We start from the raw sequence: 16,033 nt of genomic DNA, 5'->3' as shown, positions 1-16,033 counted from the left end.
GTGATGAACACCAGGGAGAGGTGAGGTTAGAGGGCCGTCAGAAATAAATAAGATCTTAATTCCCCTGCAGGGTCTCACTCGTTTCGGTATTGACCCGAAATATGGTTTATTGACCCTACACACGCACACTCATATGCTAACACAAACAGGCTCTCTCACAGACATACAAGCACACATGCACACACACACAGTCTTGTGGTCCCTGCAAGATTAGTATACAATTCAGTCCCATTCAAAATCCTATTTTCCCTAACTCTAAACCTAACCCTAGCTCTTAACCCTTACCCTAAAACTAACCTAGCTCCTAACCCTAGCCCTAACCATAAACCAAATTCTAACCTTCACACTAATTCTGACCTTAACCCTAAACCCCTTGAAAAAGCATTTGACCTTGTGGGGATGTTAACAAAATGTCCCCAGTTAGTCAAAGTTTTGTTTGTTTACTATTCTTTTGGGACTTCTGGTCCCCACAAGTATAGTTAAACACATCCAGACACACTGACACACACACACAGGCACACAAATGCCCACTACCACACAATCCCCCACCAACACAAGGAATCAGCCTTCATTTCTCCTCCTCATGCGCCAGATGATAACGGTAGTGTCTTGAATCCTATCGCCTCCCTTGCCTCCTTCTCCCTCATCCTCCAGTACTATCCTCCAGTACTGAGCCTTGTGATACTTGTTAAACAAATCCCTGTCTCTTCCTCGTCTCTTTCTTTTTCTCCCGTCACCTCACGAGGACCTGGGTTCATGCTCTGAGAGATAACAGATTATAGTGCCAGCTCACGCATTAATAACCACACACACACACACACACACACACACTCACACGCCACACGCACACCACACACACACCACACACACACACACACACACCACACACACACACACACACACACACACACACACACACACACACACACACACACACACACACACACATGCAGACAGCCACACACGCACGCAGGCACGCACACACACACATGCAGACAGCCACACACACACACACACACACATGCAGACATCCACGCACACACACACACACACACACAAGCACACACGCACGCACACACACACAAACATGCAGACAGACCCACACACACACACACACACACACACACACACACACACACACACAACAGGGGTTGAAGGGAGCTGTGAGGTAGATACGGCCAGAGTTAGACACACGGCGTACTGAGACGGTCTTTCTTCATGGCTGGAGGGAGTGAAGTGGTGTCTGTTGGCGCTGGAGAGATAAGACAGGGATGCCTTTCAAACAGCCAGTCAGGCATGCTGTACTGCAGTTACCCACAGAGAAAGGGACAGAGAGGGACAGGAGAAAGAGAGAGAAAAACAGAGAGGCAGAGAGAATGGTAGGAGAAATACAGTGAAGGGGAGAGCGGAAGAGGCAGGGATAAAAGGGAAGGTGACAGAAAGAGGGGAGAGGAAGAAAGAAGTACAGCGGGGGTATGAAAGAAGAGCGGGAGAGGAAGAATGAGAGTCTGAGTGTAGTCTATCAACGGAGCGTGAGGCTCCCGGGCTCCCTCTACACACACACGAAATCGATCTTCCCCATCGATCTGTGCCCACTTTCTCCCCGTCGCACCACTACCCTACTCCCCCCTAAAAAAACTCCACGTTCCACAAGACTGGGCTCTCCGGAATGAGTTCTGAGGCACAGGCGCTCGCTGGGCCCCCCTCTCCTCCCCGCTGCAGCGCACCGCACGGGTTGGGAGGCCGAGTGTTTACCCCTCTCTCTGTGTCGACTCCAAGTTCAATATTAGGAGAGCTAACGTGGCTCTTCATGTTCTACTGAACGGTAACCCTGGTTAAGTGCCAGCTGCCTTCTGTCCTCCTCCCCACCCCTCTTTCAATGGCTTTTTTTAATCTTTCCCTAAAAAACACAGTTATCTCACACTTCAGGGCCAATTTCAACAGATTTAAACAGAGCAGAGCAGAGCTCCCCTTTAAAAAAGTCTACCGGTATCAGTAGACGCTGCACTAGTGAACTAACCCACAGAAATATGACCCCGCTCCCAAATTACCCATTTTATATGCATTTTATAGAAAGCGGGAATTAATGAGTTGCTTAGGCTGGAATGTCCATAAAGGTCAGTGCCGGCTGAGTTATGTACATATTACAGTACAAAAACCCACTAAACTGAGCTAGAGTACTCATGCATTAAGCGGCCATGCATTGACTCGGTATCTGGAGTGGCCAGAGGCACGATCCAGGTCGCTATCTTACATTACAAACTTGAATACCGGCTTTGCTTTAATCTGCCACTACATTAATCATTACAGATCATCCAAGCACCGTGTCCATTCAACTGGGAGGGCCACCTTAACATGTCATGGAGAAAAAAAAACATTTAGTGCTTATGACGACTTTATGAATGCCCTATGAAGCTTTTATAAGTTGTGGTTTGATTCAAGTAAGAAAAATGTTAACAAATACAATGAAATACTTATAAAAACGTATGCATTCCCATTCACTACCCGTCTCCAGCAGATCTCTCCATCACCCCAGACAACAACATCATACCAGCCAGTGTGACCTGCCTGGACCTTCTGCCCTGAATTTATTGAAGGGAGAAATAGAATCTGTCATACAGTTTTCCCTGACCCTCTGCTTCTCGTCCTCCTGTGGCAACACTCTTATAGTCTGCTCTCTCCGTTTTTAGCTCTCTCAATGCGCAATTTATTCTCCTTCAAGCTCCATTGTTTCAGCGCTACGCCTATTTTTACCGGCTGCTCACTTAATGTCGACAAATTTGTTTTGATATTCAAATATTTATTGTGATATTTGTAGCGGAACTGTCAAATGGAACAAGCTCTTTAATACTCAGAAGTACGATGTTTGTCATTTGGGAATTCTACTGCTGTCCAACATTTCTTGTTTTAGGCTTTGAATGCATCTTGAAGGGACTCTAGACAGGAGCATTAAAGTAAGTAGTCACATAGCTTTGAATAGTATGATTTCTCCCCACAACTGAATAAGCTCTCATCCTTGATAGCCTCATATTCCTGTGTACTGTACATATATGCTTTGCCTATGCTAAGGCAAATGCTGAGACTGAATTCTCACTACTAGAGATGCTCTCGAGGTTTTGATGTACATCCGGTGTATATGTGGTGTATATACATATAGATTGCATATGGATTACTGTTACAGTGCTATTTGGGTTGTTCATTGGATTCAATGCAACATTTCTTGATTTCTTGTTGTGTTCATATTTTCATTTTTCATTTTTGTGTGTACTCGTTTGACATTTTACTGTATTGTTATGAGCCTGTGTAACATAAACATTTCGTTGCACCATCTATAACATCTGCTGAACTGTGTACACGACCAATAACCTTTGATTTGATTTAAATTACCTCTCTCTCCCTCTCGTTCTCCCTTTCTCTCTCTCCCTTCCCTCTCTCTCTCTCGGCTCCCTTCCCCACCGCTCTCTCTCTCCTCTCCTCTCTCTTCTCTCCCTCTCCCTCTCTCTCTCTTCTCTCTCTCCCTCTCCCTCTCTCTCTCTCCTTCTCCTCTCTTCTCCCTTCCATCTCTTCCCCTCTCTCTGCATTCCGGTTCGTCTTCCGCTCTATCTCACGCGTCTCTTCCCTTTCCACGCTCAATCTCTACGGCCTTTGCGCCTCTGGGTCTCGTCTCGGCCGGCTCCCGCCACGCTGGGTGGGTCCTACTCTCTCCCCTTCCGCAGGCTCTCCCTTCCCTCACTGCTCTCTCGTCTCAGCCTTGTCCATCTCTCTTCCTCGCTCTCGGCGTACTCCCTTCTCCCGTCTCGTCTCTCGTGCTCCCTTTCCGATCAAGGTCGCTGTCCTTGCACCCTCTCTTTCTCCCTTCTCCACGCCTCTCTCGTCACTCCCTCACGATCTATCTCTGCTCTGCTCTCCCTTCTCTCTCTCCTCTGTTGCTTCCCTCCTCCTTCTCCTTCCCTCTCTCTCTCCTTCGCCCCCTCTCTCTCGTGCTCTGGGTCCATCTATTCTCCGACTGCTCTCTCTCTCTTTTCTTTATCCCTCCTCGCTCTGCGTCGTCCTATCCCCTTTCTCTCTCTCGCCCAGCCTCACTTTCTGCTCCCCCGCTCGCCCCCCACCCCCCCCACTATCTGGCAAGCCTGTAGTCAAACAGGCCGTGCTATTAGCCAGCCCCAGTCGGCACAGCAATCAGCCAATGGATTAGCATTGTAACGATGGCACATGAGAAAAAACCTTGACAGGAAGCCCATTGTAGTGTATTGTGTTCTGCTGGCTTTCAGCCCTGCGAACCCCTCCCGGAGTGGCTGGGGCTGCTATGCTAATGAGTGATGAGGATGAGACATATGCTTCAATGGAGACTGCTGTTATTATACGTTGTCTCGGGACCATGGGATACAGACAGGGCATGCCTCGAGGTGTTTGGTCGTCAGGCGCCTGGTACCGTGCCTTCAGAAAGTATTCACACCCCTTGACTTTTTTCACATGTTGTGCTGTTACAGCCTGAATTTAAAATGGATTAAATTGAKATTTTGTGTCACTGGCCTATACTTAATACTCCATACCGTCAAAGTGGAATTACGTTTTTAGAAAATGGTACCAATTAATAAAAAATGAAAAGCTAAATAAGTTCAGGAGTAAACATTTGCTTAACAAGTCACATAATAAGTTGCATGGACTCACTCTTTGTGCCATAACAGTGTTTAACATGATTTTTGAATGACTACGTCATCTCTGTACCCCACACATACAATTATCTGTAAGGTCCTTCAATCGAGCAGTGAATTTTAAACACAGATTTAACCACAAAGACCAGGGAGGTTTTCCAATTCCTCGCAAAGAAGGGGACCGATTGGTAGATGGGTAAAAAATAATAAAAGCAGACATTGAATATCCTTTTGAGCATGGTGAAGTTATTAATTACACTTTGGATGGTGTATCAATACACCCAGTCACTACAAAGATACAGGCGTCCTTCCTAACTCAGTTGCCGGAGAGGAAGGAAACCGCTCAGGGATTTCACCATGAGGCCAATGGTGACAACAGTTACAGAGTTTAATGGCTGTGATAGGAGAAATCTGAGGATGGATCAACAACACTGTAGTTACTCCACAAATCTAACCTCAATGACAGAGTGAAAAGAAGGAAGCCTGTACAGAATACAAAATACAAATATTCCAAAACGTGCATCCTGTTTGCAATAAGGCACTAAAGTAAAAAATACATTTACTCTATGTTCTGAATACAAAGCATTATCTTTGGGGCAAATCCAACACATCACTGAGTACCACTCTTCATATTTTCAAGCATAGTGGTGGATGCATCAGGTTATGGGTATACTTGTCATTGGCAAGGCCTAAGGAGTTTTTAAAAATAAAAATAAATGGAGCTAAGCACAGGCAAAATCCTTGAGGAAAACCTGGTTCAGTCTGCTTTCCAACAGACACTGGGAGACAAATTCACCTTTAAGGAGGACAATAACCTAAAACTCAAGGCCAAATATACACTGGAGTTGCTTACCAAGACGACCGAGTAACAGTTTTGACTTAAATCGGCATGAAAATCTATGGCAAGTCTTCAAATTGGCTGTCTAGCAATGATAAACAACCAAATTGATAGAACTTATTATTTTTTAAAGAATAATGTGCAAATATTGTACAATCCAGGTGTGCAAAGCTCTTAGAGACTTACCCAGAAAGACTCACCGCTGTAATCGCTGCCAAAGTGATTCTAGCATGTATTGACTCAGGGCTGTGAATACTTATGTAAATGAGATATTTCTGTATTTAATTTTCTATACATTTGCAAAAATGTCTAAATGCATGTTTTCACTTTGTCATTATGGAGTATTGTTTGAAGATGGGTGAACCCATGTTGAGTTCAGATTTCTTGTGGCCCCCACACCCATCAAAGTAGCCCATCCCTGATCTACACTCTGTGAGGATAATGAAGTAACGGCTCGCATTTCCCTCGCGGAGGTACAGAACATACTGTGTTGAATTGTACTGTATTGTAGTGTACTGCTAAAAGGACTCATTCTGAATGTATGAAAGAGCACAAAGGATCGCAGTGGGCTGAATAGTAGAGTCATGCTAGCTGAGTCACTATACATCAGGGTACAGTAGTAGTCCACAACACTGACTGCAACAGACTGAATAGTAGCGTATTGCTAGCTGGACTCTCCAAAGATAAGGAACAAGGTACAGTAGTAGTCGACAACACTGACTGCAACAGACAGAATAGTAGCTAGCGTGACGTTAGCTGATCTCACCATAATGTAAATACAATACTTTGTGTTAGCACACAACACCGACAAACTATAATAGCTAGATAGCGTGATGCTAGCTATCTGGACTCACCACAGGGTCCCTTGCGCAGCACCTTGATGCGTCGCTGCGTGTTGCACTGGGCCTTCTCCAGCTCGCACTCGTTGGAGTAGGTGGAGGAGTCTGAGCCGCACACGGGCGCCACAACCGACGGACAAACCATCTTCTTGCATACGCACTCCGCCTTAGAGGGGTCAGCCGCTTCACGCTCACACACCGCCCCGAAGCCGCACAGCATACCTCTGCAACCTGCCCAGAGAGAGGAGGGAAACACTGTTACATTTGATCATTTTATTAAAAACATTTGACATTTCATAAAAAACGTGCAAAGCAGTGTGGCATTTAGAAGGGAGGAAATGCCCAACAGGAGGACCCTTTGAAAACACTTATAAGTGACGTTACAGAAAGTTAAAGGGCCTTAGCTAACAGTTCACACTTGAGAAACACTATATTTCCATGGGTTACACAACTTTGTTAATATTCCCCATACACGAGAACATACCATATCCACCATGTACCTTTAGCTTCATTGACTCCTGTAATATACACTGTATATACAAAAGTATGTGGACACCCCTTCAAATGAATGGATTTGGCTATTTCAGCCACACCCGTTGCTGACAGGTGTATAGAATAGGGGCAATACAGCAATGCAATCTCCATAGACAAACAATGGCAGTAGAATGGCCTTTCTCAACGTGGCACCGTCATAGGATGCCACCTTTACAACAAGTAATTTTGTCAAATTTCTGTCATGCTAGAGCTGCCCCAGTCAACTGTAAGTGCTGTTATTGTGAAGTGGAAACGTCTGTGGTAGGCTACACAAGTGGTAGGCCACACAAGCTCACAGAATGGGGCCGGCAAGTGCTTAAGCACATAGCGTGGAAAGAAAAGTCTGTCCTCGGTTACAACACTCACCACCGAGTCCAAACTGCCTCTGGAAGCAACGTTAGCACAATAACTGTTCGTCGGGAGATTCATGAAATGGGTTTCCATAGGTTTTTTGGATCCCAGGAGAACGCCCCAATGCATAGTGCCAACTGTAAAGTTTGGTGGAGGAGGAATAATGGTCTGGGGCTGTTTTTCATGGTTCAAGCTAGGCCCCTTAGTTCCAAGGGAGGGAAATCTTAACACTAAAGCATACAATGACATTCTAGACGATTCTGTGCTTCCAACTTTGTGGCAACAGTTTGGGGAAGGCCTTTTCCTGTTTCAGCATGACAATGGCCCTGTGCACAAAGCGAGGTCCATACAGAAATGGTTTGTTGAGATCGGTGTGGAAGAACTTGACTGGCCTGCACAGAGCCCTGACCTCAAMCCCATCGAACACCTTTGGGTTTAATTGGAACACCGATTGCGAGCCAGGCCTAATCGCCTGACATCAGTGCCCGACCTCACTTCCACTCCTGTGGCTGAATGGAAGCAAGTCCCCACAGCAATGTTCCAACATCTAGTGGAAAGCCTTCCCAGAAGAGTGGAGGCTGTTGTATCAGCAAAGGAGGGACCAACTCCATATTAATGCCCATGATTTTGGAATAAGATGTTTGACGAGCAGGTGTCCACATACTTTTGGTCATGTAGTGTAGATGTCAGCTTGGGACCTTAAACATAAATTTATCTGTCCAGTGGCCACACATCCATAGTACTACATTACAGCTGCCTAAAACAGATGGCAACTCTCACAGGTAGTGGATTTGAATAGAAATCAATGAGACTGAGGACCAAGCGTACTCCTAGCTAAGCCTTGGTCTGGAAAGTATGATTGGTCTGGAGCGTCTGATGCCCAATGTCACCACGGCCTCTCCGGCTGCCCCCCCACCTCCTCTCCAGTCCCCCCTTCCACCGATCGCCCCCAGCTATGTCTTATCGCTGGTTCCCAGGCAAGGGCTAAACGCGAGGGGGCATGTCCACTCGGACTAGCCCGGCAGCTGTCTGGCTTCCTCTCACTCGCTCCTGAACACGCACACACAGGCGCACACACGTACACTACACACACACATACATACACACCACTGTTATGTGTGTGTGAAAGGAGAGGGAGGCTGCTGATACAGCATCTGCTTTGGCTGCCAGCTCTCTTTCTCTTAAAGTCTATGTCTACCACGCTCTTTCCGAGCGAAACAGTTCAGTAGAGTTCGTGCATATATTATGACGACAGTTCGGGCAAGCAACATTTGTTCTGAAGGCAAACCAAAGTTCGGAGCCAAAGTCTTCGCCCCTCTGTAGGTGATTGGTCAACAGTAGGGATTTTTCAATAAAGTCTTTGTTGTCATTCGACGAGAGACGACTCGTTTTCATGTCAAATTTTTCATAGAAAAATACTGAACCAAACATCTTAGTTAGATGTAAAATTACGCAATTAAGAACTCTTCAGCAAAAAGGTCAAAATGAATGACAGATTTCTTGAGTTATCTACTTTGAGGAAGTGTATACTGGCTATGGCGTCTCAAAATGGACAAACAGTATTATTGCCGCTTTGTTCTCGTTTTTCAAGCGAAGGTCTTTTAAGGGAGTATGGGAGAACACTCGTTCGGTTTGGCTAGCTGAGTTTAGCTGGGCGCCAGCCAAACGGAAGCCTGCTGACGCCTTTACAGCGAGACAGGACAGGTGAGGGCTTCAGTTCCCAGTGGGAGACCACCTGAAGAGCTGGAGCCTGACAGATACCTGAGCTAGTCTCTTTTCTTTGGTTGAAGGGGGGGGGGGGAGAGCGAGATAGAGGGAGGGTGTGTGTGTGTGGTGTTTTCAACATAGGGCCAGTCACCTGACAGGTGAGAGACAAGATAGGAAGAGATGAGAGATGAGTTGAAATCCAATCTAGCTATGTATGACGTGTAAGGACTTGTATTAACATGTTGACTGAGGCGACAAGTAGAGAAAGGCAGGTAGAGTCAAAATGCCAAGGGCTACTCTATAACGTTAGTCTGTGAACCACAGACATATCTGCTGCCATGGGCTAGCAATCTGAGCTCAAAAAGACATTTCAAGCGAGGTAAGGAACTTAACACTTTACACTCATCAGAATTGGCCTATATAGGGCTAAATTGAAATGTTCCTAACAGAAGAAATTTGAAATGCATAACCATGGTAGCAATTGAAAGGGAACAGTTTGGAGATAGTGGTAACATTATTAGACCAAAGGTGAGGACACAACAGTTCACCTGACACGAGACTGAACTGTTGATTTGTGCACTTTACATTACTTTGTGTCGCATTTGTTGAAAACTAATTCTGAAAATACTCCGGATACATTCAGTAACATAAGAATATTCCCGGAAATGTGGGGTAGGTGCAACATAAGACAAATAAATGAAATGACTTTGAGTGTGAGGACTAACGTAACGAGTGTGCTGAGTGTCGAGAAGCAAGATCAGGGAGTGTTTTAATAAATAAAACAATGAACACAAACAACGCACAAACAACGCACCGACATGAAAACAGAGTCAATAACACCTGAGGAAAGAATCAAGGGGAGTGACAGATATAGGGAAGATAATCAAGGAGGTGATTGAGTCCAGGTGTCATGAGGCACAGCTGCGCGAGACGATGGTGACAGGTGTGCGGGATAATCAGCAGCCTGATGACCTAGAGGCCGGAGAGGGAGTATACGTGACAACTAAAGAAGAGTCTTCAACTATAAGGTACTTTTTTTTTGCTCTCCTAGCTGTGCTGTTGAGGAACTAGACCAAGCACACTTGTTGTTTCGTGTGGAACACAACCCTGCATCCCCACCATCACACAATTACGGTTGTTGTTTACACAATCCAAAATCTGTCCATTATAAATCAAAATCTGGGTTAGGTGGGCATGATTTGAAAGCTTGTTCTATTACCAACATGAGTATACAATACAATCTAACAATGTTAGGCTTTCAGAAGGCAATTCAGAGAAACAGATTGTCATTTTGGAAAGAAGTCGTGTGCATTCAGGCAGTGTGCCAAGTTGAATTTTCTTCACAATAGACAAACATAGGCTCATTCTGTCCAGAACAACCCACGGTATGACCATGTCATCTCGTAACTGTTCATCAAACATAGTGATCGTAAACGTTGACACTGCTTTATGATTTTTTTTGTGGGGGGCGGGAATGTGAAGTGCTCATTGGGGCTCCCGAGTGGCGCAGTGGTCTAAGACACTATCTCAGTGCAAGAGGTGTCACTGCAGTAACTGGTTCGAATCCAGGCTGCATCACATCCGGCCGTGATTGGGAGTCCCATAGGGCTGCGCACAATTGGCCCAGTGTTGTCCGGGGTAGGCCGTCATTGTAAATAAGAATTTGTTCTTAACTGACTTGCCTAGTTAAATAAAGGTTAACATTAGGATTCACAGATGTTTGGCTTGCTTGTATGACATCAAAGCGCTATTTATCATAATCCTCAACGTCTCTTCATTCAAAATACACAGTCCTCCTAATTTACGTTTTCCCTCAAGTTGCCCTATTAGCGGAAGGGACGGGGGCAACGTCTTGTCGCACGAGGTGCTCAAGTTCAGAAACCCAAAAGGAGCTGTGTAGCGGAGACCCTGAGCTCTGACATCATGTAAAGCTTTTTACTGTACAGCCACTGCATTCAAATGTAGGCGCTTACCCGTGCCCAAATCTACCATTTTCAACCCGGGTACGAGTGTAAAGGGTTAAGAAAAAGGACCATGGCTGTGGACGGACGAATGACACCTCACACACCAAGAGAGACGTTTCTCTCACCAGTCACATGCTAGCAACTCCAGTTCTTCATAACCCATCTACGCTAAGAGCTGTAAATGGCCGCACACGCTAGGGAAGTGTAGAGCATTTATCTGAACAGAATGTAAGCCAATTTGCTTTCAGTGCTGAATAAATAGACTAGCAGTTAGCGTGACCTTTTCCTGCACCTTTGTCCTTGTACAAACAGTACACGTTTTCTGTATCTTCTGTTCATTGAAAAAAAGGGACAAGGTAAACGTTTAAACATGAACCCGGCTGTAAACTGACCCACAAGGACAGGGGATTATAATATATAGATGGTACAATAACAGGCTGGCCATGCACATCGCAGTACTGGCCACTTGTGTGGAATCTGTATTCAGTGGGTTTTCTATCGGGTGGAGGGAAGAGTGTGAGTGTGCGCTTGTGTTTGCATGTGCTTGCGTGCTTGTGTAAGGTAATCTTTCTTCCCCAAGAGCTAAAAGCTTAATTTACATGCGGGTGGGTCTCTTTCTACCCTCTGGAGGAAATCCCATTTGAGAGAAGGAGCATGTCCAGTTTGTGGCTGACATGGAAGGTAATGCCTTGTCCAGGTAATGCTCACAGTGTATTTAGAGAGGTCATCCATAATACATGATTTCATGCTCTCGCTGGTGAGAAAAGGATGTGTGGACTGATGGGGATGCGGGTAAGCTAGGGATAGCTGCTCTCACAGAAATGACAAGATAGACACTATTATTATCATCTGTGTCAAACTCATTCCAAGGAGGGCCGAGTGTCTGCTTGTTTTTTGTTTTTTCCCTTTCAATTAAGACCTAGAAAACCAGGTGAGGGGAGATCCGTACTAATTTGTGACTTTAATTCATTAATCAAATACAAGGGCGGCGCGAAAACCCGCAGACACTCGGCCCTCCGTGGAATGAGTTTGACACGGATGATGCTAGACAGTATTGTAAAGTTAAAATTGTATAACTTCCACTGTGTGCAACATTAATGATGTGTCTTTATATTCTGGGACCGTAACAGTAGAACTGTGTGGTATCTGGTGAATTGTTTGCCTATCTGAAAATCAATACACATAATAATGGGGTGAGTATGAAGATTTTAAAGATGCTCATGTATCCTCCCTAACAGTGGGAGTCGTTGTCCCAAAGGCTGGAAGGCAGGCGACAAGCTTAGGTCCAAAATAAACCCATAGAAACGCATTGGGATTATTTTGGACAGATTTTGGACAGATTTTGGCGAGCGTGAAACCTCTCACTTCACCTTTCCTCTCTGCTTAAGCGCTTCAAGACTGACTTGACAAATACAAAATGGCCGATTTGGTAGACATCACACGGTTTCTATTCCGCAAGTTCCGTGTTTGGTCAAGAGGATCAGGAGGAAGGAGATTAATAAATACGTGAGAGGGTTATCCCTGAACTTTATACGGGTGCCAAGAATAGCGATTGACTTTTCCTGCGAGATTAAAAAACAAATGTCTCATTATTAAATAACTATCCTGGTTTGGCCTATATTGGATTGAAGCGCAGAGCGTAAGAGGCATATTGGAGTGCAGACCTGAGTTCAAATACTATTTTAGTTTGCCTTATGAAACCAGAAAGTCTAAAAAATGCAAGCCAGGGAGTGCATGAGTTAACTATCTCCAGGTGTTGTGTGGCTGTTTCCCTGTGTCACTGTGCCAAAAGGCTATCGGAACACAGGGAAACGTTGCCATGGAGACTGTCATCCACTTAATGGGCGCGAGGCAGTCGTCACATCTGGTTTCAAAATGGAAACTCCAGACCCATTCACAGGTGACTATTCACACACTCCAGAGCGGCGACTGCACAAATCTTAATAAGTTAAGAAAAGCTGTTTTTCCTTCAATCATTCTGTCGGGGAATGCGTGAGCCCCCGATGCACTTGCTCCTCGATTCCCTTTTGGGTTAGAATAATCTCATTTTGAACATCTAATTTTGTTGAGAAACACTAAGATTACGCACTATATTTGCTCCAGCCCTAGATGTTCTGTCTCTGGCTGAATGCGATGCACTGAGGTAGGCAATTGATTCATAGTATGGCAAACTTGAGCGTCGGGCTGCCGCTCCATCGATAACGCCATTTACAGCAACGCGCCAGAAGGACCGGGAGAGATGCACTATGTCACTTCGAATAAATACTGTCTAGTTGCGCTCGCTGCCTGTAAAATACATCTGCTTAAAACTTCCATTGATCTTCTACTTACAGGCTCCCAGGAGACTGATGGAGTCAATTATTGATTGCGCAGCAATCATAGAAAGAACAGCGAGTAGGTAAACATCTGCTCACAAAGAAAAAAACACTGTCACTGTTCAATGTGGGAAAATGGCTTTTTTAACACAGCAGTGGGGGGTAGAAGAAGAGACAGATTTTCATACTTTACAAACAACTTTTTCTTTCTTGTGCTACTTTCTAGGAGGTCATCCCAACGAACAAAATTAAGGTATAGAGGAAAAACAAACACAAAGCAAGTGTGAGGTATTTCTCCTTCATTCCCCTTCTGGTCTAAGATTGTGTGTGTGTGTGTGTGTGTGTGTGTGTGTGTGTGTGTGTGTGTGTGTGTACATGTGGAATGTGTGTGTAGGCTTGTATTTTCTCATTTCCACGTATAAAAGGGCAATCAATTCCCCTCCTGCTCATTGAGCTTCCTGGGCTGAGCCGGGGTTGCTGACCCGGCTTACACCCTCATCCATTTATTTTTACACACACACACACACACACACACACACACACACACACACACACACACACACACACACACACACACACGCTCAACTAAACAACAAACATTCCCACACTGTTTTCCAGACACAGACAGAAAAAGAGAGGGATGGGAGATGTAGTGAGAAGAAGAGGATGGCGAGAGAGGTGGTAATGAGGGAGAGGGAATGAGACAGAATGTGCAAGAGCAGATGAGCAGAGTTGAGAGAGATAAATAGAGAGAGCAAGAGTGATTGAAGCAAGAATGATTGAAGGGAAGGAAAGAGGTGGAAGAAGAGAGAGAGCTTAAAGAGAGGGAAGGCGAGTGAGAAAGGTTAGAGAGAGGGAAGGAGCGATAGAGAGGGAAGGAGAGAGAGGTTAGGGAGAGGAAAGGATAGAGAGAGGGAGGGGGAGAGGGAAGGAGAGGGAGAAAAGATAGAGAGCAAAGAATCAGAGGAAATAAAATAGTACTAAATGTAAAATGTACTTTGCTCCTGAACAGAAACATACAATACCCCTGACTTGTTTTCTCTCAGTGTTTCCAACAGTATTCCTTGGGTTCCCAAACTTATTTGGCCCACGACCCCATTTTGACATCTGAACATTCTCGTGACCCCAACCATATGAACAAAAATTATATAATTAACAGCCAATGTTTACTTTTTAAATTGTGACTATGGCAGTCAATTGCAAAACATTCTAACAGTATTTCTGATTGTATTCTCAACTCACCATCATATACTGTTAATGTGGGGATATGACAGTCAATTTCAAATTAGTCTGACATAATTGACCTTATCTCCCTAACACTAATGAGATGGGTGTGCTTGATGCATGTCACGTCGGCGATTCTCAAAGTCAGGGGGCGTGGTCGACAGAGCGCACCTCATCTCTCCTATCACATCCAACCTGGATCGATGTTTGTTTTTAATACAGACGAGCGCACTGAATCAGCGTACCATCAGTTTTAAATCTCGGACGTTATAGTAACCCGTAAATGTGTTGTCTGCAGCATTCAGTCACATGACAGCCCGATAAGCTTTTTGATTTCACTTACCGGCATGTCAACTGAGCCAGGATCACAGTCAAACGGATCATTTCGCTGAGTCGGTCACTCATCTGTAGATTTGTTTTGTATTTCCCCTGCATGCTTGCGTTCAGTTCGTTCAGTTTCCCAAATATGTCTGTTACAAAGACAAGGAGACACCTTTCCTTTTCATTACACAGAAAGTCAACGGTCTGTTTTTTACATCCATTGCGAATGACAATAGTTCCTCTCTCAATTTGAAAAATATTTCCAACACTCCACTTCCATCACCACCAAGCCTCGATGTGAAATAGAACATTGTCATGCTCTGATTCCATATCTCCACATAGATTTGCGAACAAGCTTGAGCGAAGTAGTTTACAATCAAAGTTACCTTCTGCGTATCTCTGAGTTCTGTCCTCAACTCTTTTGCTGCCAGTTGCTCTCGGTGTATCCATTATCGCTCAGTGGATGTATCATACAATGCGTCCATATGGCAGAAGGAGACACATTCACAACTAGAGTGCAGAGGCCTGCCCGCCGTCCTGTGATAGATGGAGCAGAGCCCCATCTGTGCAAAAGCCCACCATTTGATCCCATGAAATATGCTTTTCGTCAATATAGCCATGCAGCACACTGAACATCCCTGGGAATTGTGAGACAGAAAAACCCTGTCTTTGTGAATAGCATCCCCCGACATGTAGAAAACAAAAGTCAATGCATGGGCATCTCGGCCCTCACAGCTGACGTCCATTTGGAGAGCATAAGCTGGGGAGGTTTTGAGTCGTTCAGTCAGTTTCCTCTTGAGGGCTAGCATCAATTCTTAGTTTCACAGTGTTATCTGACAAAGACATTGATGTGAGTTTCTGTGCCTCTGCCTCCCCCACACTGTTTTCACCATATCAAGTGTGGCAGGTAATATCAAAGTCTCTGCAATAGTGTGTGGTTTCGCCTAGTGGTTAGAGTGTTGGGCCAGTAACAGAAAGGTTGCTGGATCTAATCCCTGTGCTGACAAGGTACAAATCTGTCGTTCTGCCCCTGAGCAAGGCAGTTAACCCACTGTTCCCCTGAACAAGGCAGTTAACCCACTGTTCCCCTGAGCAAGGCAGTTAACCCACTGTTCCCCTGAACAAGGCAGTTAACCCACTGTTCCCCGGGCGCCGAAGACGTGGATGTCTATTAAGGCAGCCCCCCCTGAACCTCTCTGATTCAGAGGGGTTGCGTTAAATGCGGAAGACACATTACAGTTGAACATCTGACTAGGTATCCCCTTTTCCCTTTTCCCTTTATTTC

At 45.1% G+C, this 16,033-nt stretch overlaps 1 pseudogene; it reads right to left on the bottom strand.

Annotated features, from left to right (window-relative positions):
* LOC111966913 (agrin-like) overlaps positions 1-16,033 on the bottom strand; it is a 164,712-nt pseudogene that overhangs the window by 112,965 nt on the left and 35,714 nt on the right.

The sequence above is a fragment of the Salvelinus sp. IW2-2015 genome, linkage group LG7 (genome assembly GCF_002910315.2).
Source record: "Salvelinus sp. IW2-2015 linkage group LG7, ASM291031v2, whole genome shotgun sequence".
Lineage (NCBI taxonomy): Eukaryota > Metazoa > Chordata > Actinopteri > Salmoniformes > Salmonidae > Salvelinus > Salvelinus sp. IW2-2015.
This window is presented reverse-complemented; position numbering and strand designations above follow the sequence as displayed.